Source organism: Sus scrofa, chromosome 6, assembly GCF_000003025.6.
Source record: "Sus scrofa isolate TJ Tabasco breed Duroc chromosome 6, Sscrofa11.1, whole genome shotgun sequence".
Classification (NCBI taxonomy): domain Eukaryota; kingdom Metazoa; phylum Chordata; class Mammalia; order Artiodactyla; family Suidae; genus Sus; species Sus scrofa.
In genome coordinates, this window is record NC_010448.4 from 156,202,288 (window position 1) to 156,227,125 (window position 24,838).

General features: G+C 39.4%; 1 long non-coding RNA gene across 3 annotated transcripts in view; it reads left to right on the forward strand.

Moving 5' to 3' along the window:
• Positions 1–24,838, forward strand: part of LOC102158676 — a 201,662-nt gene that overhangs the window by 81,046 nt on the left and 95,778 nt on the right. For all 3 annotated transcript variants that reach the window (XR_002345175.1, XR_002345174.1, XR_002345176.1), the window contains exon 2: positions 2,723–2,836. This is a non-coding gene — a long non-coding RNA (uncharacterized LOC102158676). The remainder of the gene's footprint in view (positions 1–2,722; positions 2,837–24,838) is intronic.

The following is a 24,838-nucleotide window of genomic DNA, read 5'->3' on the forward strand; positions in this document are numbered from 1 at the left end:
TACTTCAGGCATAGGGTTATTATTAGCCTTCAGTGGAGGTTGCTGATTTATTGAACCTTCAGTTCTTCCCATAGCACATTTGATAAAAATAATAATTGCAATCAATCAGGTTCAGGCTATGTGCCAGGGATTGGCTAGTTGTTTTACATACAATATAGGTAGCCTTACCAATAATCCTGCAAGGTAGGCATAATATTATCCTGGTCTAACAGCAAGGAAATGAGACTCAGAGAGGTTAAATAACTTGTCACAAAATGAACAAATAGAGAACCTAGATGGAAATCCAGATCTCTTGACTCCAAATATTAGACTTTTCCCAGGTTACCATTCTGCTTTTTCTTGGGGAACAGTGCCAGGAACTTGTTCAGTATTTAATACCTGTTTTTTAAATCAATGCATAAGTGAACATATGGAATCTCCTATATGCTTTCTGCTAGAATACAACACTAACAATATTTATAATTGTATTAATGAACAATTCATAATTGTTGCCTGCTCATAAGCAACTAGAAAGACTGAACAATATACATAATTCACCTGTTTTCAGACATTGGACAACAGGGAATTGTGCTCCATGAGAGAAGATAAGCAAATGAGGTGACCCCCACAATCAATTCAGCTTTCAGCCAGGAGGCATTTTCTGAAATGCGGGTCAGGTAGAGGGAACCCAAGCAAAGTTTCACTGAGTTGAGGAAACAGATGTCTAGGGGAGGGCAAAGTGACTTGAATGGTAGGGCTGAGTACCATAGAGGAAGGAGGTAAGTCCAGAAAGAGATCCAATAAAATTCATGGGGGTCCTTTTGAGTCTGGCTGAATACTATCTTGTGCATGTGCAGAGGGGGACTCTCTGAGGTCAAGCAAAGAACAAATATCTGGCAAAAAATATGTAGCAAGGAGGTCTAAGCAAACAACTCCTAGAGCCCTAAAAGGTCTGGGAGTTCTAAATGCCAGAATGCAGAGGCCATGTTGAATACCTGGGCTATTTTGCAGAGACCCAAGAAAGTTCACACTATAGTAACAGATTACTCTAGGCTTATCTTAACCAAGTTTAAAAATAAGGCTTGAAAGTGTCAAGCTGATTCACAAGCAAATTAAATGTCCGACAACACAAAATTTCACACTCTTTAAAGGGAGACAATAAAAGCCAAATATTTAATGATGTAAAGCTTATAGTGTCTGGCATCCAATAAAATTTTACTAGACATACAAAGTTAAAAAAAATATCACCCATAACTAGAAGAAAAGTCAATCTGTAGAAACAAGTCCAGGGGAGTCCTCCTGTGGCTCAGTGGGTTAAGGATCCAGCATTTTCACTGCAGCAGCTTATGTCACTGCTGTGGTATGGATTTGATCCCTGGCCTAGTATATTCCACATGGCACAGGCATGGCCAAAAAAATGAAATAAAATAAAAATATGCACAAAAATCACAGAAATAATTGTATTAGCAGATAAAAACTAAGCTATTATAAATATTTAAAGAATAATAGAAATAATAGAAACATATGAGTCAAGGGTATAAAGAAAATTGAATAGAAATTTGAGTGATAAAAATGAAATACTGTTAAATAAAATACCTACTGAATGGTCTTAATAATAGAACAAGAGATAAGAAAACATAAAGTAATTTAATATTCATGTAATTAGGGACCCTGACAGTATGGCAGATGGTGGTAGAAAAATTATTCAAAGAAATAAATGCCTAAATGTTCCAATAATCTCAACAGGAAGGATAAACACACATGAAAGGAAAAAGCACTGAGGCATGTGATAGCCAAATTGCTAAAAACTTACAATAAAGAGAAAATGTTAAAAGCAGACAGGGAAAAAGATACCTTACATACAAATAGAATGTCTACCAAATTCTTGTCAGGAACAATGCAAGACAGAAGACAATGGAGCAACTTCTTTAATGTGTGAAAGAAAAAAGGTTGTCAAATTACATTTGTACATCTAGAAAAAATAATATATCCTTCATAAATGGAAGGCAATGTGACTTCCAGTTTCTATTCTTATATGTAAAAACCTTGAAAGTCATTATTTCCATTTTATAAGAAAAAAAAGCTTAACAAACTAAAAATGCACAGCTTATCTTAGACTGATGAGAGAACTGAAGTCACAAGGTAAGCTGCCACCCTGAAAACTGGAGAGACAGGTGAATACAAAGAGTCTAGCTTATTAGTAAAAGCAGCCCAGGAGTGGAAAGCTGCAGCTGGAGCCCCTACCAATTACACCATATCAGCTGGGCTACTCTCTAATAATAGAGGATTACAATTAAAAGACTTGTAAACCTCAGACCCTATTTAAGAAGGAGTCTCCAAGGAAATCTAATAGAAGAGAGGCAAAAGCAGGTATCAGGAAATTTAGCTTCTGACATCTACAGCAAATAGTAAGCACAGCCTAACTCCTAGCCAGATAAACATTAAATCTCACATTCAAGACCTATTTATTTCATTTCCTTTTACTTGACCCATCATGTCTGGCTATCCACAAAAAATTAGAAGAGACATTAAAAGGCAAAAAACACAGTCTGAGGAGAGAAAGCAAATGCCAGAACTAGACTCAGATATGGCAGAGATTTTCAAATGATCAGACTGGGAATTTCAAGATAACTGATTAAAATGCTACAGACACTAATGGAGAGAGTAAACAACTTTCAAAATTGAAAGGCAAAATAAACACATTTTCAAACAAGCAAAAGATGACAGAATATGTTACTTGCAGGTCTGCATGATGAAAAGTGTCGTAGAGAGTTCTTGAGTCTGAAGGCCAATGATATCAGATGGAAAGTGGGATCTACAACATGAAAGAACGGCGTTGGAAATGATAAATATATGGGTAAGTGTAAAATATGTTTTATTATTTAAAAATACCTTTGAGAACATAGATTCTTTAATATGAAAAGTAGAAATAGTGTATTATGAAATTTGTAACATATATGCAGAGATAAAATACGAATATCACATGGGAGAAGAAGGAGAAATGAAAATACAATTGACTCTTGAACAACATGAGTTTGAACTGTGAAGATCCACTTCTAAGCAAATTTTTTTTCAGTAGTAAATGCAGCAGTGCTATGTGATCCAAGGCTGATTGAATCCATGATAGCAAAACAGTGGATACAGAGGCACCACGGCCACACCTTTCATAAAATCATATAGTCCATGAATGTCAAATCACATTGATCTAAATTTAGTGTTCACCGTTTCCTCTCATTTTGTTCAGGGCTGGTTTTAGAAGATGCCACACCAAGATTTAGAAGGGCTAACAGTGATGGGAAATAGCAATAAGTGACTTTTGAGTCTCTCCATCAGAGTGCCTGTCAAGAGCAAAGGAATAGAGATAGATATAGAATATAGAATAAACAACCCATTATGGAAACAAACATTGAAGGAGTTATATCTGTGTTTTTTCTTGCATTTGCTGTATGTGTGTGTGTGTGTGTGTGTGTGTGTGTGTGTGAATATTTACATATATATATATTTTCACATACATGAGGGGGCACAATTCTTTTTTTTTCTGGTATGAGGAGTATTGGTGGTAGTTGACTTTCTATTTAGCGGGGTTTTTTTTCGTCTTTTTGGGGCTTCATCCACAGCATATGGAAGTTCCCAGTCTAGAGGTCGAATTGGAGGTGCACCTGCTGGCCTATGCCACAGCCACACCAATGCCAGATCCGAGCCACATCTGCAACCTGTCCACAGCTTGTGAAAACACCAGATCCTTAAACCTGCTGAGCAAGGCCAGGGATTAAACCCATATCCTCATAAATATTAGTCGAATTCTTAACCCACTGAGCCACAACAGGAACTCTATTTAGTTTCAAGGTTATTGCATTTCCAGTTGGAATTGACCCATGGCTATGGAAGTTGGTGAGGCTTTATCCTCCAGTTTTTGAAAAGATGAGAGGATCTTTGTATTAAGAAGTTCATCATATTAGGCAGAATTATGATTCTGCTATTGTTGGAAGTTAAGTGTGTCTAAAGGGTGAGAGCGGATCTGGGTTGCCAAAGGGTTGCAACAAGCTGATCAATTGCCTTTTGCTTCCAAGTTTGTCATGCTCAGGCCTGTACCACAATGGGCTAGACTTCTGCAAGCAACACTTGCCAAATTCCCTTGATGGCCCTCCTTGTCTGTTTAACCAGTGGGAGGTATTAGATTGTAAAGCAGGAGTATAAGTGGAGAAACGAGATAGGTAGGGGGAAGGTCATTGCTCTGCTTCTGCTTCTGATGTTATCTCTGGTAGAAATGTGAATGTGGGGTTCATGGATACAAACTATTGCATTTGGAGTGGATAAACAATGAGATCCTGCTGCATGGCACAGGGAACTATACCTAGTCACTTATGATGGTACATGATGGAGGATAATGTGAGAAAAAGAATATATGTGTGTGTGTGTGTGTGTGTGTGTGTGTGTAGGTCTCTTTGCTGTACAGCAGAAATTGACAGAACGCTGTAAACCAACTATAATGGAAAAAAAAATCATTAAAAAAAAAGAAAAGAAATGGGCATCTGTACCCTGTAGCTGCCTTCAGTAGATCTAGAGGAAGTAAATCTTGTGGGCAGTTGCCAGTGACTGACTGCCAGGGGGTGTGAGTTTCAGTGCTATCAGAGGTCAGGTCATGGTGGCTGCAGCTGCAGAGGCAGTAGCTGCAGACTCACTGGCTCACTCAGTAGTTGCTTGGTCTGCAGTGGGTGTGCCAGGCTCTGCTGATATTACTTGCTTCCTTTGATTCTTCCACCCCTATGGGTAGTAGCAGCTTCCTGCAGTCACTAAACTCTGTTCTTATTTACCTCCCCCATTTGGCTTCCTTTGCCTTGTATTATTTCCACCCTCCACCCCCACTCCTCCTCCCCATGATTTGAAAGCACTAGTGTGGTTCTGATTTTCCTGAGGAGACCCTGACTGATATAGGGGACTTGAGATGTTTAAGCAGATGGACGCTCCTTCTAAAGCATTTCCTAATATCTGCACAGTGGGATAGATCAACTTGTGAGGTACTTTGCACACACTTGTCTCCTTGGCCAGGTCTCCCCTGTTCCAGCTTCCCCCACCCCTGATCTTTGAGCATGTTCAAACAAATAACACATGGCTAGCATCAAAATGTTGTGGCTGGGATGCATTTATTAGGTACTGAGGTGGTTTATATGACATTAAATGTCCCTTCTAACATTTTAAAACATTGATTTCCACCCTGGGGATCACTGTAAGAGGCTATAGATTTTTTTTGAAAGGGACCCATGGACACAAGAATTTGTATGCTTAAAAAAATGTCTAGCATCTCAGAGTCATCATTTTTTAAATAGAAATGCATTATACAGTTAGGATTAGTAAAATACAAATTATATACGAATGAATACACAGTTTCTTTTACAACTGTAGTTTAAAACACTAACATAAACTAATATCACTACTTTTCTCATTTTGGCAGGGAGTAGATCCACAAATTCTGCCATGTTTAAAAAGGGACTCTTTTACCTGAAAGGGTTGGAAACCGTAAGACTTGAGCTCTGACTTTCAAACACGGCCTTGATTCAAATTCAAGTGCCTCTATTTCGAGATTCTAAATCCTTCAGTGTTTGGAGGAGAATTTTCTGGGACCCGTCTTTGATTAACAAGATTCTACTTATTTAAACTATAGTATTGCTAAGTAACTTAGATTTAATGTGCTTAAGTCATTTGGGAATTCCATAACAGATGAGCTTTTGTTGGCAAGACAATTGATTTTATGAACAAGTGTAGTTTTTGTTTCCTTCTCCAAAGGAAATTTTAATTCTCCCCTAAGAAGCCTGGGAGAAATCTTTGAGATTAGCAGCAAAATATGACTCTAAGATGAGTTGAAGATACAGTTTTTTATTCCTCCCCCACTGTCAATACAAATCCTGCCATTTTATGTTAGATTAACTAGCATGGCTATTTCTGTCATAAAAATAACTAGTGACAATGTATTATTTTTGAAATGTGGGAAATTAATGTTTATTGGTGGCCTACAAAACTATGATGATGAACCAGGCCACACATACACAAACACACATATAGATAGATACATACACACATAATTTTGCTTAACAGAGGCTCCAACAATTTGGCCAGGGCTAGATTGTTAATAGCAGAAGCAAGATTTAAATAGTTTTTTTTTGTTTAGTTAAGAGCTAGATTTGACATAGAATGTCTAGGTTTGGTCCATCAATAGTTACCTGTGGGACCTTGGTATGATCACCATCTCTGGCCTCAGTTTCCTCATCTGTGAAATGGGAAGAATGATACTGCCCCAACCATGGGATGTTTTGAAAATTAAATGTGATAATGCACATCAGGTACATAGCATTGGACCTGACACATAGTGGCCACTCTAAATTTTAGTTCCTACTATTTTTATCATACTCCATTTTCCTTAAAATGAATGTTAGTAAAATTACTATCTCAATCTAATTCTGTCCCTAACAACTAAAGTTGTGCAGCTCTCAGGAAATTATTTTCAAGCTCTGACCTTCAGTTTTTTCATCTGTAAAATGGAGATAATAGTTCTTTTCCAGATTTTTTTGTAAGTTGTTATACAAGAATTAAGTGAGATTAAGAGGACAAAAACACTCTGCACAAATGTGATATGTATGTGTGTATATATATATGTGTGTATGTGTATATATGTGTGTGTGTGTGTGTGTGTATGTTTTGAGCTTCATTTCTAGGAACTCATCTGTTTTAAGATTAAGGTATTGCCTTGTTTAATTAAAGCTGTGAGGTATTTACATGTTTTCAGGAAAGGTGTGCATCTTCTCTTTGAAACGCATTGCTGATTTCAATGTTTCCTCTTTTTCCCAGAGAAATGTTCAATTTAGCAGTAGCACAAACTAGACTTTTTCTCACCATTTGTTTCTCCACACAAAGTGAAGGACAGTAACTTGGAATCTCCAGCTGAGGCAGAGCATGTTTCTTGGTATCTTCAACTTGAACTTGTCTCATTTGACAGGAGAGGCTGATTTATGCTGCCAGATCAGTTCTTTTAGTAAGAACTCACTTGTAAGATGCTACATTTCATTTAGTAATTTTCCTGGCACCTCAAATCCTTTGTGGAAAGAGCTAGATCATGGATATAAAGAGACAAAAATAGCAACTTTCCTTGCGGTTGAGTACAGAAGGTTATTTGGCATAACTGACACGAACTGAATTTGTCAAAGTTATCCCACCATGTTGTCTTTTAACAGATTAATAGAAAGCCAGAGGTTACATTACCCTTGCAAAATAATCCTGAAGTTTCTCTTTATCCTTTGTTCTCTACCCTCTGGATTCGGGTCCTTATCCTATATAAAATAGGTAAACAACCAGGACCTACTGTATAGCACAGGGAACTATACTCAATATCTTGTAATAACCTATAATGCAAAAGAACCTGAAAATTTATTTTTCCTTCCTGCTCCAACACTACTATACCCTTTGGTAACCTCTATGTCTGTGAGTCTATTTCTACTTTATAAATAAGTCCTTTTTTATCTTTTTTAGTTTTCATATATGTGATATCATATGATATTTACCTTTTTCTGTCTAATTTACTTCACTTAATATCATAATTTCTAAGTCCATCCATATTGCTGCAAATGGCATTATTTAATTCTTTTTTAATGGCTGAGTAATATTCCATTATATGTATTATGTAATGAGTAGTATTTCATTATATATGTATATATATATGAGTATATAAAGAAGATGTGATGTATATCTCTATCTATCTATCTATCTATCTATCTATCTATCTATCTATCTCTTTCTCTGTCTCACTCTATCCATCTATCTGTCTATACACACACACACCACAATGAGCATTTAGGTTGCTTCCATGACTTGACCATTGTAAATAGTACTGATATGAAAATTGGACTACACGTATCTTTTTGAATTATAGTTTTCTCTGGATATATATTCAGCAAGCCCAGGGGATTCCTACCAACAGCATAAGAGGAAGAGGGACATTTTTCTGATACAAATCTGAGCATGTTACACTTTCAATTTCTTCCCATTACCTGAAGGACAAAAACATACTCCTTGTGCATGACAGTGCTCGCAGAAATCTTAGTTGTCTATATCACTTCATTCGTTAGCACGGCTTTCAGTCTGGCTCTGCCTGCTGTGCTGTGACATTTCACTTTTCTCTGCCTTTTTCCACAATTAAAAATTCCCAGCCCTTCAAAACATCTTGATGTTCCCTAAAGAAGGCTTAAACGCCCATCCTTCTATGCCTTTTGCCAATTTTTTTTCTCTCTTCCCTGCCTGGCAAATTTGTCTCCATCTTTCCAGAATTCAGCTTCCTTGTGCTGTGATTTCGTGAGGACTTATTTGCCTGACCTCCTCCCACCAGGCAGGTTCAGCTCCACTACCTCTGTGCTTTCAGAGCACCTGCTAAGCCACTGCCCTGAGGGATTAGCCTGCAGTGTTTGTGTACATCTGTACCTCCTTTTAGATTGGGAGTTCCTTGAGGGCAGAGACTGCCTGTCTTCTTTTATTATTTGAGTCATTAGTGCCAACAACCATTTCTGGCACAGAGTATTAGTTTTTTTTTTTTAACTTTCTGAGAATTATTTTCTTTTTTCCCTTTTTTAAAAATTAGTCAATGAATTTATTACATTTATAGTTGTACAATGATCATCACAATCCAATTTTATAGCATTTCCATCTCACAACCCCAGCACATCCTCCTACCCCCCAAACTGTCTCCTCCCGAAACCATAAGTTTTTCAAAGTCTGTGATTCAGTATCTGTTCTGCAAAGAAGTTTATTCTGTCTTTTTTTCAGATTCCACATGTCAGTGAAAGTGTTTGATGTTGGTGTCTCATTGTATGGCTGACTTCACTCAGCATGATAATTTCTAGGTCCATCCACGTTGCTAAAAATGCCAGTATTTCATTCCTTTTAATGGCTGAGTAATATTCCATTGTGTATATGTACCACCTCTTCTTGATCCCACTCCTCTGTCGATGGGCATTTAGGTTGTTTCCATGTCTTGGCTATTGAAAATAGTGCTGCAATGAACATTGGAGTACATGTATCTTTTCTAGCCATGGTTTTCTCTGGGTAGATGGCCAGGAGTGGGATTGCTGAGTCAAATGGTAGTTCTATGTTTAGTTTTCTGAGGAATCTCCATACTGCTTTCCACAGTGGTTGCACCAATTTACAATCCCACCAACAGTGCAATAGGGTTCCTCTTTCTCCACACCCTCTCCCACACTTATTATTTGTAGACTTTTTGATGATGGCTATTCTGGCTGGTATAAGGCTGTACCTCATAGTGGTTGTGATTTGCATTTCTCTAATAATGAGTGATGTTGAACATCTTTGCATGAGTTTTTTGGCCATCCATATGTCTTCTTTGGAGAACTGTCTGTTTAGATCTTCTGCCCATTTTTTGATGGGATTGTTTGTTTTTTTGGTATTGAGCTGCAGAAGGTGTTTATAAATTTTGGAGATTAATCCCTTGTCAGTTGATTCATTTGCAAAGATTTTCTCCCAGTCTGTGGGTTGTCTTTTCGTTTTGTTCAGGGTTTCCTTTGCTGTGCAGAAACTTTTAAGTTTAATTAGGTCCCATTTGTTTATTTTTGTTTTTACTGTCATTACTCTAAGTGTTGGCTCTGAGAAGATGTTGCTGTCGTTTATGTCGGAGAGTGTTTGGCCTATGTTTTCCTTTAAGAGTTTGATAGTGTCTGGTCTTATATCTAGGTCTTTAATCTATTTTGAGTTTATTTTTGTGTATAGTGTTAGGGAGTGTTCTAATTTCATTCTTTGACATGTGGCTGTCCAGTTTTCCCAGCACCATTTATTGAACAGGCTGTCTTTTCTCCATTGTATATTCTTGCCTCCTTCATCATAGATTAGTTGGCTGTAGGTGTGTGGGTTTAATTCTGGGCTTTCTATCCTGTTCCACTAATCTATATTTCTATATTTGTGCCAGTACCGTATAGTTTTGATGACTGTTGTGCTTTGTAGAATAGTCTGAAGTCAGGGAGCATTAGATTGTAATGGCTCAGTGCTCAAACTGCGATTCAGACAGACTTAGGTGGGAAATCCACCATCATTACTACTTGTGTAATCTTGGGAAAGTTACCTAATTCCTCTTGATTTTAGCTTTCTCATCTTGAAAATGCAGATAATAACAAATTACCCATTTCACAAGGATGTTGTAATCATCAAATGATTTAATGTATGTAAAGCTTTTAGAACAGTGTCTGGCACAGTGACTCTGAATTTGCTCTTAACAATTATGATGTATCGTCTTTATTATTGTTGCTACCTCCTACGACTGTTCAGAAAATTACAAAAGACTTCTCCTAACTAGGAAGTGTTTGCCATTGTAACAGGCATAGAGTACATGTTCAATGCAGATTAGACATTTTTGTCATTATTACCTTTCTTATTAAAAATTGTTGAAGAGATGAATTTCTTCTTTTCTTAGTTGCTGCCCATCAGAAGTCATTACTAGAAGTTTCACTAGCTCCAAATTCAGCATGTATGAAATGTATCATAATATTTCCCCTAAAACTAGCTGATGAGAAAATAGTTGGTATAGGAGCCACTTAAATTCTTCTTTGCTCTCTCCCTTCCTTCCTGCCTCCTCCTCTCTTCCTCTTTTTTTCCCTTCCTCTTCTGATCTCTTCCCTAATTATCACACTTCAGTCACCTTTCTCTTGGTGTTTTAGGCTACAATCCCTAAAATTACTTTAAACTCTGCCTCTCCTTCCCCAAGACATGATCTTTTATTGATTCCCATGACTTCATTCTTTGAAATGCATTTATTTCTGTTTCCTTTCCCATCGCCAGTTCTTCACTGAGATTCACATTACCTGCCTTCTGAACCACTTCCTGTTGTTCTGCATACCCTCCAGGGCAGGGACCCAGGATCACCACAGTGAAAGGCACACTTTAGTAAGGGGTCAAAACCTGAATTATCAAGGAAAGAAAATGAGTGAAGCCAGCCAGGGAGCCATGGTGACGAGGACGTATGGGAGAGGTCATGTCTTACCTGCAGGAAAGTGCCTGCCCATTGCTTCCATGTGGGAATGCTGGAGTTGCTAGACCTCCTGATATTCTAGGAGAAACTGCTAATCTGTACATGAAATATTCTGATATGTAAATGGTGGCAACTACTTCAGATTTTAAAATCCTACTGTTTGGGCTGGACAAGCAAGGTCAGTTCTGGCATACAGGTAGGGAGGTCATGATGTATGAGAAAGTGTCCAAGAGAAGTTTATAAGAAAATATGGATCCAGGACTTCTTCCTCCTCCAGGCCTTTGCTCAGTCTCTTCCTGCTCCTGGATTCCCCCCTCTTATTTAATCCTACCTCAAAGTCCTGTGTATGTTTCTCTTTCTTTCTTTTTTTTTTTTTTTTTACCTTTTTTTTTTTCTTTCAGTGCCACACCTACGGCATATGGAAGTTTCCAGGCTAGCAGTCAAATCAGAGCTACAGCTGCCAGCCTACACCACAGCCGCAGCAATGCCAGATCAGAGCCACCTCTGTGACCTATAGCACAGTCACAGCAACATTGGATCCTTAACCCACTGAGTAAGGCCAGGGATCAAACCTGCGTCCTCATGGATGCTAGTCAGAGTCATTTCTGCTGAACCAAAATGGAAACTCCTGTTTCTCTTTCTTTATATCTTTCATGATAATTGCTCCTACCAGTTGAGAACCTCCTGTGTTCTAAGCACTGAAGGTGAATTGACAATAAGGAAACATTCATTATCCCTGAAATAAATGATGGGATCCCAGATAAAACCATGTTTATGGTCATGGCAAATAGAAACAATAATGCTCCAACTATTTTGAAAAATCTGGCTTTCTTCTCTTGGTACTGTTGCTCTTGGAGGATAATTTTAGTTAACTTTTATGTCCATAATTGAACTATAAGTATTGCACATTTTGCTAGTATCTAACTAGATCATGGCTTCCTCAATGACAAGGAACTCGTGTTAAACATGATTTATAGTCAGTTCTTCTCTAGATCAGCAGATAGGTATATAAATGACAAAAAATAATTACTTACAAGTCAGTTAGCACAGAGAGTTTGTTAGTTATTAGATTTAATTAGATGATGAATTATATTAATGCAAAATTCACATAACAATCTCTCAAAGTAGGGCAAGGCCTTTGCTTTGCCCACAGATCTATTCACTGATTAGAGTTGACTCTCTTGAATGACTGTGCTCATAAGCTCTAATATTTTCAGTTTCTTTAAATTCAAACAGGAGGAGTTCCTGTTGTGATGCAGCAGAAATGAATCTGACTAATATCCATGAGGATGAGGGTTCAAACCCTGGCCACGCTCAGTGGGTTAAAGTTTTGGCATTGCCATGAGGTGTGGTGTGGGTCGCAGATATGGCTTGGATCCTGCATTGCTGTGGCTGTAGTGTGGGCCAGCAGCGTAGCTCCGATTTGATCCCTAGCCTGGGAACTTCCATATGCCACTGGTGTGGCCCTAAAAAGTAAAAATAAATAAATAAATAAATAAATAAATAATAAAGTGAAGCAGGATATAAAGGACATTTCAAAGAAACTTGAACATGTAGTGTCTTTTACCAAATTGTTTTAAAATAGTTATTACATAGCATTCATCTGTATTTTCAAATAAACAGCAATATCTTTATTAAAAGATATTTTATTTACATAATATTTAATTAATTTTTATAATTGTTTTCAGAAATACAACTAGAATTGTAAGTATATGGTGTTCTCTGGTGGCTCAGTGGGTTGAAGATCTGGCATTGTCACTGTTGTGCCTCTGGTTACTGCTGTGGCACATGTTCTATCCTGGGTCTGGGGATTTCTACATTATGAGGGTGTGGCCAAAAGAAGGATGGGAACAAATATAAATGATTTTTTTTTTTAATGGCTACACCCACAGCATAGGGAAGTTCCTGGACCAGGGATTTAATCTGCGCCACAGTTGGAGTTTATACCAGAGCTACAGCAATGCAAAATCCTTTAACCCACTGCACTGGGCCAGAGATTGAACCCACGACTCTGTAGCAACCTGAGACACTGCAGTTAGATTCTTAACCCTTTATGCCACAGTGTGAACTCCCAAACATAATTGACTTGTGGTCATCATATCCCTGAACTAGGGGGAGATAAGTTCCTGGTATGCTAGAGACCATTCCACTAGCACTGGACATGCTCTGTGCTGCGGTGCGACTCTGTCTTTTACAAAAGCAATGCAAACTATTGATTCTATCAGGTCAGTTAGGTGGAGGTTTAGTTAAGTCTACTCTTACTGATTGGATTTGGGTAGCATTTATTGGGTTGTTTGCAATAATGATGATAATAATTTCTCACCTATTTTTATGTTCAGTGGTATTTCCAATGTGAACTTACTTATATTATACTCTCGTGGAACCCCTATGAGTAAGACATTTTTTTTCCCTTTTGACAGATGAGGCATATACTTTTCAGACGGGTTGAAATGACTTCCTTAAGAGCTCGTAGCTTGAAAATAAGCAAAGTGGAGGCTAGAACCCTGTCCCGGTCTGATCAAGTCCAGAGCTCTTCTTGCTCCCCAAGTGCTGGCTCTCCAAACTAGGCTAAATGAACTCCAAAGACCCTTTCAGCTTTAACACACTCCGATTCTATGATATATTAGCAATATCCTGTATACATCATCCGTTCTGCTGCTAAGAGCTGGCTATCCCTTTATAGCTCTGTGGCCTCTGGCTTGACAAGGAGGGGAGAAAGAGACCAAGTAGAGGGGCCAATTAGTTTCAGATTGGCTGAGTAAATGTTTCACAACATCTTCGAGTTTGTCCCTCTCTCCTTTGATGGATGACTCTTGCCTCTTTGTGACAGATTGATCTTGAGTGCTGGGTATTTTTCTCTCACCACATTAGCTGCCAGTTTTTTTTAGGTTGTCCCCCCAGGACCGAGATGAGGTGAGAGGTAAGTTGTTTGTACGTATGACTTGACTGAGCAATGCAACCAGGCTGAACGATCAGAAAGCCCTTCTGTGCTTGGAGCTTGCTTTCATGTCTTGGAAATCCTGATTTATTTCAGGACAGGGAAAATACAAGCGGGCTTGCAGAGTGGAAATTAAAATCTTAAAACGATGTATGAAAATCGAATATTCCAAATGGCCTGGTTTAAACATCACCCTGCATCGTTGATCAAATATAAAAGTTCTTGAAAAGAAGCAGGGGGATTTATGACTAGGTGTAGGACTGGGGAAAGGCTTGGTGAATATTTATGGGTAACTTCAAGGAATTCCACTGACTGTACTTTAGTCTGTCTTTGTACCCTCAAGTTTCTGCTTTGGTGATTTCAAGCCTGCAAATGCTTATGGGTTGAAAAATATTTTGGTTTGGCTGTATTCTGCTAACTTCTGAATTTTGGAAGGGGCAGGAGAGATACTATATGTATATTTATTTGGACACATTTATCATACTGTGAGTATGTCTGCATATGTTTTTATTCCTTTAGATTTATGTCTGTGACTTTCTTGAGGACAGGACCTTTGCTTTAGATATCTCTGTGCCCCCAGACCTAATAGTCTCTGGAAAATAGGAGGCACTGCATACTTGCTGTGCTGATTCATATTTTTTAGTTAACTTTTCCTGAGCACCTCCTTGTACCAGCTGCTGAGGGGGGCATGTAGACAAATGGAGAATGTGAGAATTTTCAATGATCTTTCCTTTAAAACTTAAGGAAATATAATTAAAAAGGCAAATTAAACCCCCTATTCTCATGAATTACAGTTGACTCAAACAACTCAGGGCACTGACCCTTTGTGCAGTGGAAAATCCACATATACTTTATAGCTGGCACTCTATATCCATCGTTCCTCCATATCTGTGGTTCCATATACATGGATTCCACAAACTGTGATCTTCTCGTGTAGTAACATAGTATCCGGCATCAAAAAAAAAAAAAAAAAATCTGTACAAGTGGACCACATAGTTCAAATGCATATTGTTCAAAGGTCCGCTGTAATTCCTTTATTTGCAACCTTCAATTACTAACCCTGCAGGTCTATAGATACATATCCATAGATACATTTCGTGTACATATTTTAGGTATATTAGGAAGAGGCAGGGAAGTCAAACAGAGTTTTTTCCTCCTTTGACTGATGAAGACTGAGATAGACGTACACACTGGCTGTTGGATGGGCTGGCGACAGGGGTGTAAATACCATAAACAAATTCCAAAACACAGTTTTAGGTATTTCCATGTAAATGATTTTACTTAATCCTCCCAAATGTTTTGCAGAATTGGCATTATTACATACATTTTAAAATGCTATTCCTCTTCCTAGGATATCTTTCTTTCCTCCTCAGTCTGTTAAACACACCCCATCTTTCGGGAGCCAACCCCAATGACATGCCTTCTGTGATTCCTTTTCCTCTAATTCCAGCCAGGTTTACAGGCCCCTCCCTTCCTCCAGCAGACTTTTTGTATTTTCTGAGATGGACATTGAAGCAACTGCAAATTGCAAATGAAGTCCTTTTTGGATGTTGGACCATGAGCTTCTCAAAGTAGCTTCCCCATCATTTACTTATCATATAAATTGCTCTTCTACCCACCCAGTTGCTTAATCTGGGGATCTAGGCTCTTGTTGTGCTACTTTTTCTATCTTTTCATTCCATGTTGTCACCAAATCCTTTGCATTTTACCCCCAAATAAACTCTTCTCCACACTTCTCTCACTTGCACTGCCCTTGCTTTAGTTCTCATCAGCCTCATGTCTCTTCAAACTGTGGAGTCAGCCTCCTAATGGGTTTTATTGCCTCTACTCTCATGGGTCGCATTGTTCCCCTGCTCAGAATGGTCCTGTAAATTCTCATTGCAGCTGAACTAACCCCTCCCGGTCTTCACATCACAGTGGGCCTCTGGGTAATCTGGCTTGTCCCCACCTCTCCAGCCTCATCTTGTACCCTTGCTCACTGCTCTCCAGTGGGACCTCTTTGGCAACTGTTTTCTACCTTGTGCTGTTCCTTCTGCCTAGAATGCTCTTTCCACTCTTCACCAAGTCAGCTTTCGCTCCATCTTCAGATCTTCGCTGAAATGTTGCTTTCCAAAAGTGGGGTTTTACTGAGCTCCTGGGGTTTTCTTCAGAGAATTCTGGGTTTTTGTTTGCTTGTTTGTTTTGTTTTATAGTGTCAACCAGAACTTGCATGCATGTTCTATTTGCTTAATGTCTATCTCCTCCCCTGGAGTGCATATTTTGGGGAAGAAATCTATATGTTTGTTTTTTTGCTAGCATATATCAGAACTGAGTTAATGCCTGAGAATACAGTGCACTTTTACTAAATATTTATAAAAATTTTAATAAATGAATGTATGAAATCTAAATTCTTCATATATGACTATCATACCGGTACTGTTGAATGGGACCCTTATTTTTGTTTTGAGTGTTTCTCTGTGGTAAAGGTAACCAAAATATGGTTTTTGTAAAAAAAATTTCCATTGGTTGTCAATTTCTTTCTTCTTCTTCTTCTTCTTTTTTTTTTTTTTTTTTGCTTTTTAGGGCCGCATCTATGGCATATGGAGGTTCCCAGGCTAGGGTTCAAATCAGAGCTGCTGCTGCTGCTGGCCTGCGTGCGCCACAGCAACACAGGATCTGAGCCACATCTGCCACCTACACCACAGCTCACGGCAATGCCAGATCCTTAACCCACTGAGCAAGGCCAGGAATTGAACCTGCAACCTCATGGTTCTCACTAGGATTCATTTTCGCTGCACCACAATGGGAACTCTGGCTGTCAATTTCTTTATTCCCATAGTCCCCTCACCAAACTGCATTTGAAAGCTGCTAGTTGCCCCATTTATGAGAAGAACCCATCTGAAGGATGTCCCCTCTCCTGCTCATGCATCTATAAGCTGTCCATTCTTTCACTCACCTGAGCCCACACTCCAAGTGAGGACGGGTCCTGTCACTTCAGTGAGGGCTGTTCAACACCATTTTAGCCCCATTTCATAATGAGGAAACTGAGGCAGACAAGATGTGAAGTACTTTGGCCAAGGAAGAGCAGGGTCCCTGGGATGCCTGTCAAAAAAAATGGATGAAACAGCCAGTGGAAGAGGGGAGGAATTCAAACCACATTCCTGGCCCAGGATGGCAGTGAGGCTCATTGCAGGGAACCACACTTAGCCTCCTATACTCGGAGGTGCCCTGGTGTTCAGAGAACGGTGCCCAAACACAACCACTTTGGTGCCAAAAAAGAGATTCTCACTGAGAATATTTCCCAAACAACATTTTTATTTAAAGAAACCGAGCCAAATGAAACACACACACACACACACACACACACACACACACACACACACACGCACAGTGGTTTCTTCTCATGACTTTCCCTGCCTTTGTATATATATATTTTTTCTCTTTGGTGTTCCTGACCACCTTGACATTATATTTTTTATGTTGAGGAGATTTTAAAATAATTTCCCTGTAACTCATTCATCTTCCTGTCCTGAGGTAGTGTAAATTTTCACATGTTCCAGCCAGTCCTAATGTAGCAGAAACAATCAGAGGTGCTGCCATGTCTCTAGGTGCAGGAAGAGAGGGCAGAGTTGGAGCAGGTGGGCTAGACCAATAAAAAGAGCTGGGAAACAGGAAATAGGAGAGGGATTTCCCCAGTTGCTCTATGCTGGGGCTTGGCTGTGCCAGGCTCTCATTTCCTACCTGATTCCTTCCTGGGCTTCAGATGTTCCTCCCATCTTGGTCCTTCCTGGCTCCTGTTTGCAGCTCCACTGTCCCCACATTGAATACTGCCTCCCACGTGGAAGACAGGGCTGTCACCAAACTCATTCCTGCTTCTTGCCCCAGGTGCTGCCATGCTGGTTGGGCTTCTGGCAAAAACAGCAACAAATTTACAAAAATGCATCTTCTCCACCCTCACCAGTTTGCTCACTTTCGCAAGTAACTCAAGAGAGAGCTCCCTCTGAAGACACAACAAAATAAAAACAAATCCTGCAACCTTTGCTGCCCCTAAAGAATCTGGGATAATATATTCCAACTTGTTTTATCTTTATTTCATTGTTCCAAGCACAGTCCATTCAGTATACTTATAAATTGGGTTCCAGATTATCTTCTCAAAGTTTATCTCTGAGGATATGATTGAAACTACTTCTTCTTCTCCTTTTTTTTTTTTTTTTTTTTTTTTTTGTCTTTTTTTTTTGCCATTTCTTGGGCCGCTCCTGCAGCATATGGAGATTCCCAAGCTAGGGGTCGAATCAGAGCTGTAGCCGCCGGCCTATGCCAGAGCCACCGCAACATGGGATCCAAGCCAGTCTGCAACCTACACCACAGCTCATGGTAACACTGGATCCCCAACCCACTGAGCAAGCCCAGGGATCGAACCTGCAACCTTATGGTTCCTAGTCGGATTTATTAACTACTGAGCCATGACAGGAACTCCTCAAACTACTTCTGTGTTTTCCCTCTGGGCCTTTGCTCTTTCCTTTGCCTTCAATGGCCTTCCCTAGGGTTTTCCCGTCATTATCAAATCCTCTAGACTTAATTCTAATTCTACCTCCTCCACCAGGAAGCCTTCTCTGATGGCATTGGAGGTAGGAGTCCATGCTCTAGCACTAGAGTTCCTTGGGTTTGAATCCCAAGTTATTCATTTGCCAAGCTGTATGACATAGTACTGTTTCCTTAATCTGTGTCTCAATGGCCATATCTGTACAACAGGAATCTATTTCATAAGACTGTTGAGAAGATAGACTGAGTTAAAGCATGTGAAGTGGTTAGAATAGTTAAGAACTCAGTATTATCCTCTCTACACAATCAATCTGGTCTGCACTTCCATAATAATTAATAGAGTTTTTCATTCACTACTTAAATATTTTTTAAGGTTCTTAATATGCTAGACACTCGGTTAGGCATTAGGTAGAAGGTGCTCACAGGCAACGATGCTGTGTCTACTGTATTGTGTGTTTGCCACTTGTTCTTGCTCTCAGGCTGCAAAGACTATGAAGGTAGAAACTTTCATTCCTTTTTGAAGATCCCACATAGCAGTTTCTGGATTGAATTACATTTTTTTCTATGGATTAAAGAAACGTCATAGTGATGGGCCCTACAGATCCATATTTTACCATCTAACGGTCCTTGATCTCATCGACTTACTTGAGAGTAGAGTCATGTGTCCTTCAAGGATAACGTTTGATAACATGTGAATCTCATACTTCATCTAAGAGGATAAGGTGCTAATGTACCACCGCTGGCCCGTCACCAGCACCCTCGTGTATGCTGCCACCGTCGTCAGCACTACCGTTGCTACCATCATTGCCATCATGATAGCTGTCACCGTTAGAGACAATGGCATTACCATCTTCACTATCATTATCATCATCTCCACAGCCATTGCTATCACCACCAGCTCCACCACCATAAATACATATATAATAATGATTATGATAATATTGACAAGACAAATCAGCAGACATGGCTGACTTTCAAGATGACACAATAACTTTTTGAGGTAGGAATTGTTTTTATCTGCATTTGATGAACGAGAAAAGTTTCTAATGCAATTTCTTAATTTATACATTTTTCCATTTGAGAAATAAAATAACGCATTGATTTTGTGGTGTATAGTCTCTTTGTCCCTCCAGATCCACTTTCCACCCTTCTCCTTACTTGCTCCGTAGCCCCTGAGGCTGACCGCAACACACGGCATCATCTAGGTTCCCTTATTCTCTACCAGCTGAGTTCAGCCAATGGAAGGAGGGAGGAGAGAGAGATTCTATGGTTTATTCTACAGTTCCATCGTGGTTGTTCTTCCTGTGGAAGAGCTTCTCCTGCGCTCCACTTCTCCCCTGGCTCCAGAAACGGCTCCCTCCTCTTTTTTTTCCAACTTAGGAGTAGTAACAGCTTCCAGCTGGTGCTGGACACTAGGTATTTTTTCAATCTCTTGTTGCTTCTCCTTAACCCTGCTCACATCTCTGAGAGTGGTCCTGTAATTAAATACTTTTCAACTATCTCTTTGAGTATGCCATCTGTTTCTTGCCTAGGTGCAATATAATATATAATATAGTATACAGTAAAAAAAATGTAATATACAATCCTAAAAACAGGAAGATAGGAAAGTAGGAAGGAAGGAAAGAAGGGCTGGAAATGTTCTCAACTTGAACCACTAAAATAAAGTCACTATTATAATTTTAGCATGTTTACATTTAGTTTTTGTTTTCTATGCAATTTTTATGTAATTTTTAAGTGGCATACATGTATTTATGCTTCCTATTTTTTTTTTTCATTCCATTAAGTGGTCCAATCATGTTTTAACATTATTTGGGCTTCATGACCATTATTTGCAAATGATTGAATTATAGTCTGTTGAGAATTCTTTTAATTTTTTTTTTATTATAAATGATGCTTTTCCTTATTTCAACTTTACTTATGATAGGTTTCCTGAAGTATGATTTTTGGGTCAAAGGAAATTAATATATTTTTATTCTCAATCTTATCCCCAAACTTAAAATCACAGAAATTTATTTTAGAAGTTAATCTCAGTCTCATGCTTTGAACAGAAGATTGAAAACGTGTATGGTTATTTTCATAATTGTTTTTGTTCCATATCATTTTTGCTGTATATTTTTTTCTTGCTATTTTTTCCATCTTTTGTTTTCTAGACTCCGTACTAAGGTTGCTGTCATAATTTGTAAGGTAAACATTCTTGTGTTTTACTCCCACAGAGACTTTCTTAAAGTTTTTTGCAGTTTAAATGCATTTAAAACTAATAATTAAAAGCAAAATCATACCAAAATTTTGATATTTTTTTGCACCATGAGTTTTTGTTGGTTCATTTCCTGCTTTTTAAAACGTTGCTTTACAAAACACTTTTTATTCTGACAAATGAGTTTTGGGGCCTCCCCTTAAATTCTGCTCCTAATCCTGGTCCCGAGGCTCCTTATTCGTTTTGGCACCTCCGGTCCTTAGCATGAGTTCAGCACCTGGAAGACGTGTGGTACCTCCCATTTGCTTGTTGACGTGATTTATTATCCTCCATCCTACATATGGAGCGTTTCGAAAGAGATACTCTCTAAATGATTGGCATGAATCACTTCCCTGTGCATAGAAACAGACTTTCCCATGCCCTCCCTGTACTGCCCGCTCTCTGGGTAAATGAAGCATTTCTGAAGCAAAGACTTCTGTTAATGTGCCTTGGCGCACTCTGATTATCTATTTCATTATGATTGCCTTCCCTTACACAGATACTATCTAAATATTATGACGAGAAATAAAAACAAAACAAAAATACTGAAAGATGAAAAAGGAAAACCAACCATCCCATTCTTCTTTCTCCAGGATTAAGCGTTGAGCAAAAGTATAAAACAATTACGGTTTCCCCTAATTGACTGCAGCTGTGCAAATAGACTAGCACCCTGGGAGACTGGTGTCTCCCCCATCCTGCTCCAGAAACATCTTGATATCTGGATTTGTTTCACTTTGCCCAAGGCAAGGTGTGTGAAGAAAGAATAAAACCAGGCTCACTGATTGAGAGGGGAAAGGATATATCCTTTTCTAACAGCCAAACTGGAGTTTGAGCCCAGGGGGTTTGATCAAGGTTCCAATCTCCAGGACTCCCTTGTCAAAAGGTAAAGGGCCGTCAGGGGTCAGAACAGACGAGTGAAGTTCAGAGCAATGGTCTGCTTTCTAGGCTTTATCTTATATGGGAATTTTGTGTGTTTTGGTCAGTGAGTCTTAGACATTTTACGTTTGTTGTGCTCTCATTTTATCCTTGGAAATATGTGTGATTATCCTCATTGTGTAAATGAGAAGAGAGAGGTTTAAAATGCTTGATGCCTGAAGGTTAAACAACTTTTCTAATTAGCAGCCTGGGATTTGGCATTTGGATTGTCATTGCTTGACTCTGAAATCCATGGTCTTTCTATGACATCATGCTCCATAATCAGTATTATCTTCAGGGCTCCTTGAAACCCAGCTTCTGTCTTTTCCACTTATTTCTGTCTCCCACCTCCTTTGTAAACCTCCAGCCTCCCCTCTACTCTCCTGCTCACAACTGCCCCATTCTCTTATCCTTGTTATTTGCCTCTTTCGGCAGAGGCTTCCCTTGTGGTCTGAGATCTTTTTTTTTTTAGAGCCATGGAGGTTTAAGGCTAAAAGGGATCACCAGAAAGGACCTCCATAAAGGGAGGAGCTAATGAATCTTGTTGATTTTTTTTTTTTTTTTGTCTTTTCTAGGGCTGTTCCTGCGGCATGTGGAGGTTCCCAGGCTAGGGGTCGAATTGGAGCTGTAGTCACCAGCCTATGCCAGAGCCACAGCTACGCGGGATCTGAGCCGCATCTGCAACCTACACCACAGCTCAGGGCAACGCAGGATCCTTAACCCACTGAGTGAGGCCAGGGATCGAACCTGCAACCTCATGGTTCCTAGTCAGATTCGTTAACCACTGCGCCACGACAGGAACTCCTCTTGTTGATTTTTGTAAGATTCCCTAGCACTATAGAGGGGCACTCTAATTAATGAATTATTATAGTGATATCATAAATTAAATTTTTACTGTAATTCTTATTAGTGTTTTCTCAGATCCCAGCATGATGCATTACACTTAAGATTTCCTAGTTAAATTTTAGTTAACAGAATCTTGGGTCTTCAACTGCCATAGTATTTATTAAAAAATGCAATCAGAAAAATTAAAAATAGGGAGTGCCTGTTGTGCCTAAGTGGGTTAGAAACCTGACTAGTATCCATGAGGATGCAGGTTTGATCCCTGGCCTCACTCAGTGGGTTAAGGATCTGGCATTACTGTGGCTGTTGCTTAGGCTGGCACCAACAGCTCCGATGATTTGATGCCTAGCCTGGGAACTTCCATATGCCACAGGTGCAGCCCTAAAAAAAAAAAAAAAAAAAAAAAAAAAAGGAAAGGAAAAAACTAACTGGAAAAACCATCTGCATCCCTTATAGCATTATTCACAAGAGCTAAGACATGGAAACAAGCTAAATGTCCATCCATAGATGATTGGATAAGGAAAATGTGATCTATATATCTATATCTACATGCAATGGAATGTTATTCCACCGTTAAAAAAAGAAGAAAATTTTGCCATTTGCAACCAAATGAGATGGACCTTGAGGGCATTATGCTAAGTGGTATGAGTCAGACAAAAAAAAGGAAAAATACCATTTGATCTCATCTATGTGTAGACTCTAAAGAAAAAAAAAAAGAAAACTAACCAATCAATCAACAACAACAACAACAAAAACTGACTCATAGATGCAGAGGACGGATTGATGGTTACAGAGGTGGGGAACAGGTGGTGGGCAAAATGGGTGAAAGTGGTCCAAAGCTATAAACTTCCAGTTACAAAATAAATAAGCCCTGGGGATATAATGTACAGCCTGGGGACTAGAGTTAATAATACTGTATTTTATATTTGAAGCTTGCTAAGAGAGCAGATCTTAAAAATCTCTATCCCAAGAAAAAAGTTGTAACTGTCTGTGGTGATGGCTGTTGACTAAATTTATTGTCTAATCATTTCACAGTATATACATACATCAAATCATTATGTTTTACACCTCAAACCAATATAATGTTATATGTCAATTATTTCTTAGTTAAAAAAAAAGACCCTCCCTGATGGGATCATGGGCAAGGAAAGAAGCCTCAAGAGTGACTGATAAAGGTGTTTTATAGTGGCAGACAGCAGTGCTTGCTCTATAGGAAGCCTGGAGCATTCCTATTTGGGTTCTACTGGAAGTGGTTCTGGGAGATCCCAGTAAGGAAACGGGCTTGTGGAGGAAAATGACAGAGAAGCAAACATCTGCTTAATGTGAGAAAGATCTTTCCAGCAACTAGAGCTGCCCCTAAATGGAATGGGCCAACGTAGAAAGCAGTGAGCTCCCTGTTTTCAAAATTATTTAAGGAGAGCCCACTTCTGGTGGGGAGCCTACGGAAGGAGTTTCCCCTGCAATCTTGAAGTCCCTAGCTTGTCAAAGAATGACACCTTCCCCTGCCCCCCCCCCATACAAGAAAAGTAGACAATGTGAATAAAGAGAACTGTTAAAAAATGATTGGCCTGAAATAAGCCAAGAAAGTTAAAGCATGGAAATACATCTTTTCTCTATTGACATCTAGCATCTGTGTGAGGTCAGGGCATATGAGGCATTGATTCCAAAGCTCTGAATGTGCAATCAGAAGTCCTGGCTTCATCATGAAACACTGATAAGCTCTTTGACCTTGGACCAGTTCTCCCTTGTCCTCTCTGAGCTTAAGTTTTCTCATTTTAAAATGAGATAATTGAGACATGTGATAGATATCTAGGTCCCACTGAGGTACTGTGTGCTTATAATTAAGGGGAGAGGGCATATGTCAGCTTCAGAAGGTAATAACATAAAACAACCTCCTACATGCTGATTCCCTTCACACATCCCAGAGCTGGGTCAGTGGTGGTGGAAGCTGTTACCTTCTCTTCACGTTCCCGAGACAACCTTGAACAGTGCCTTACATCCTCGGTCCCAGGGACGTGTTTGTGTGGAAACATGACTTGCAGGTTTTGAACCAAACCCAACGGAATGTTTCAGGTTTGTTCTTGGCAAAGTCCTTCTTTTCCTGCTCCCTAATAAAGGATTGGAAAGCCAAGAGAGGTCTCACATGGCTCTTCTTGGCTGTTGCCTCCCTCTTTAAACAATGGCTGGATGCGTTCTGTAGGAAGAAAAGGAAACATATGGATTGAATTTCCCCCTAGTGCACTGTGGCCTAGGAGTGCATTGGAGGCTGGGTGTGGGGGCGAGTAGAGAGTAAAGCTTTGGCACAGCACACCGGGGAACTTCATGAAACCTGGATCCCATGAGAAGTGGTGGGGTGAGGGCAGGGGGTCAATAACTAGCTGTGGCCAGGTGT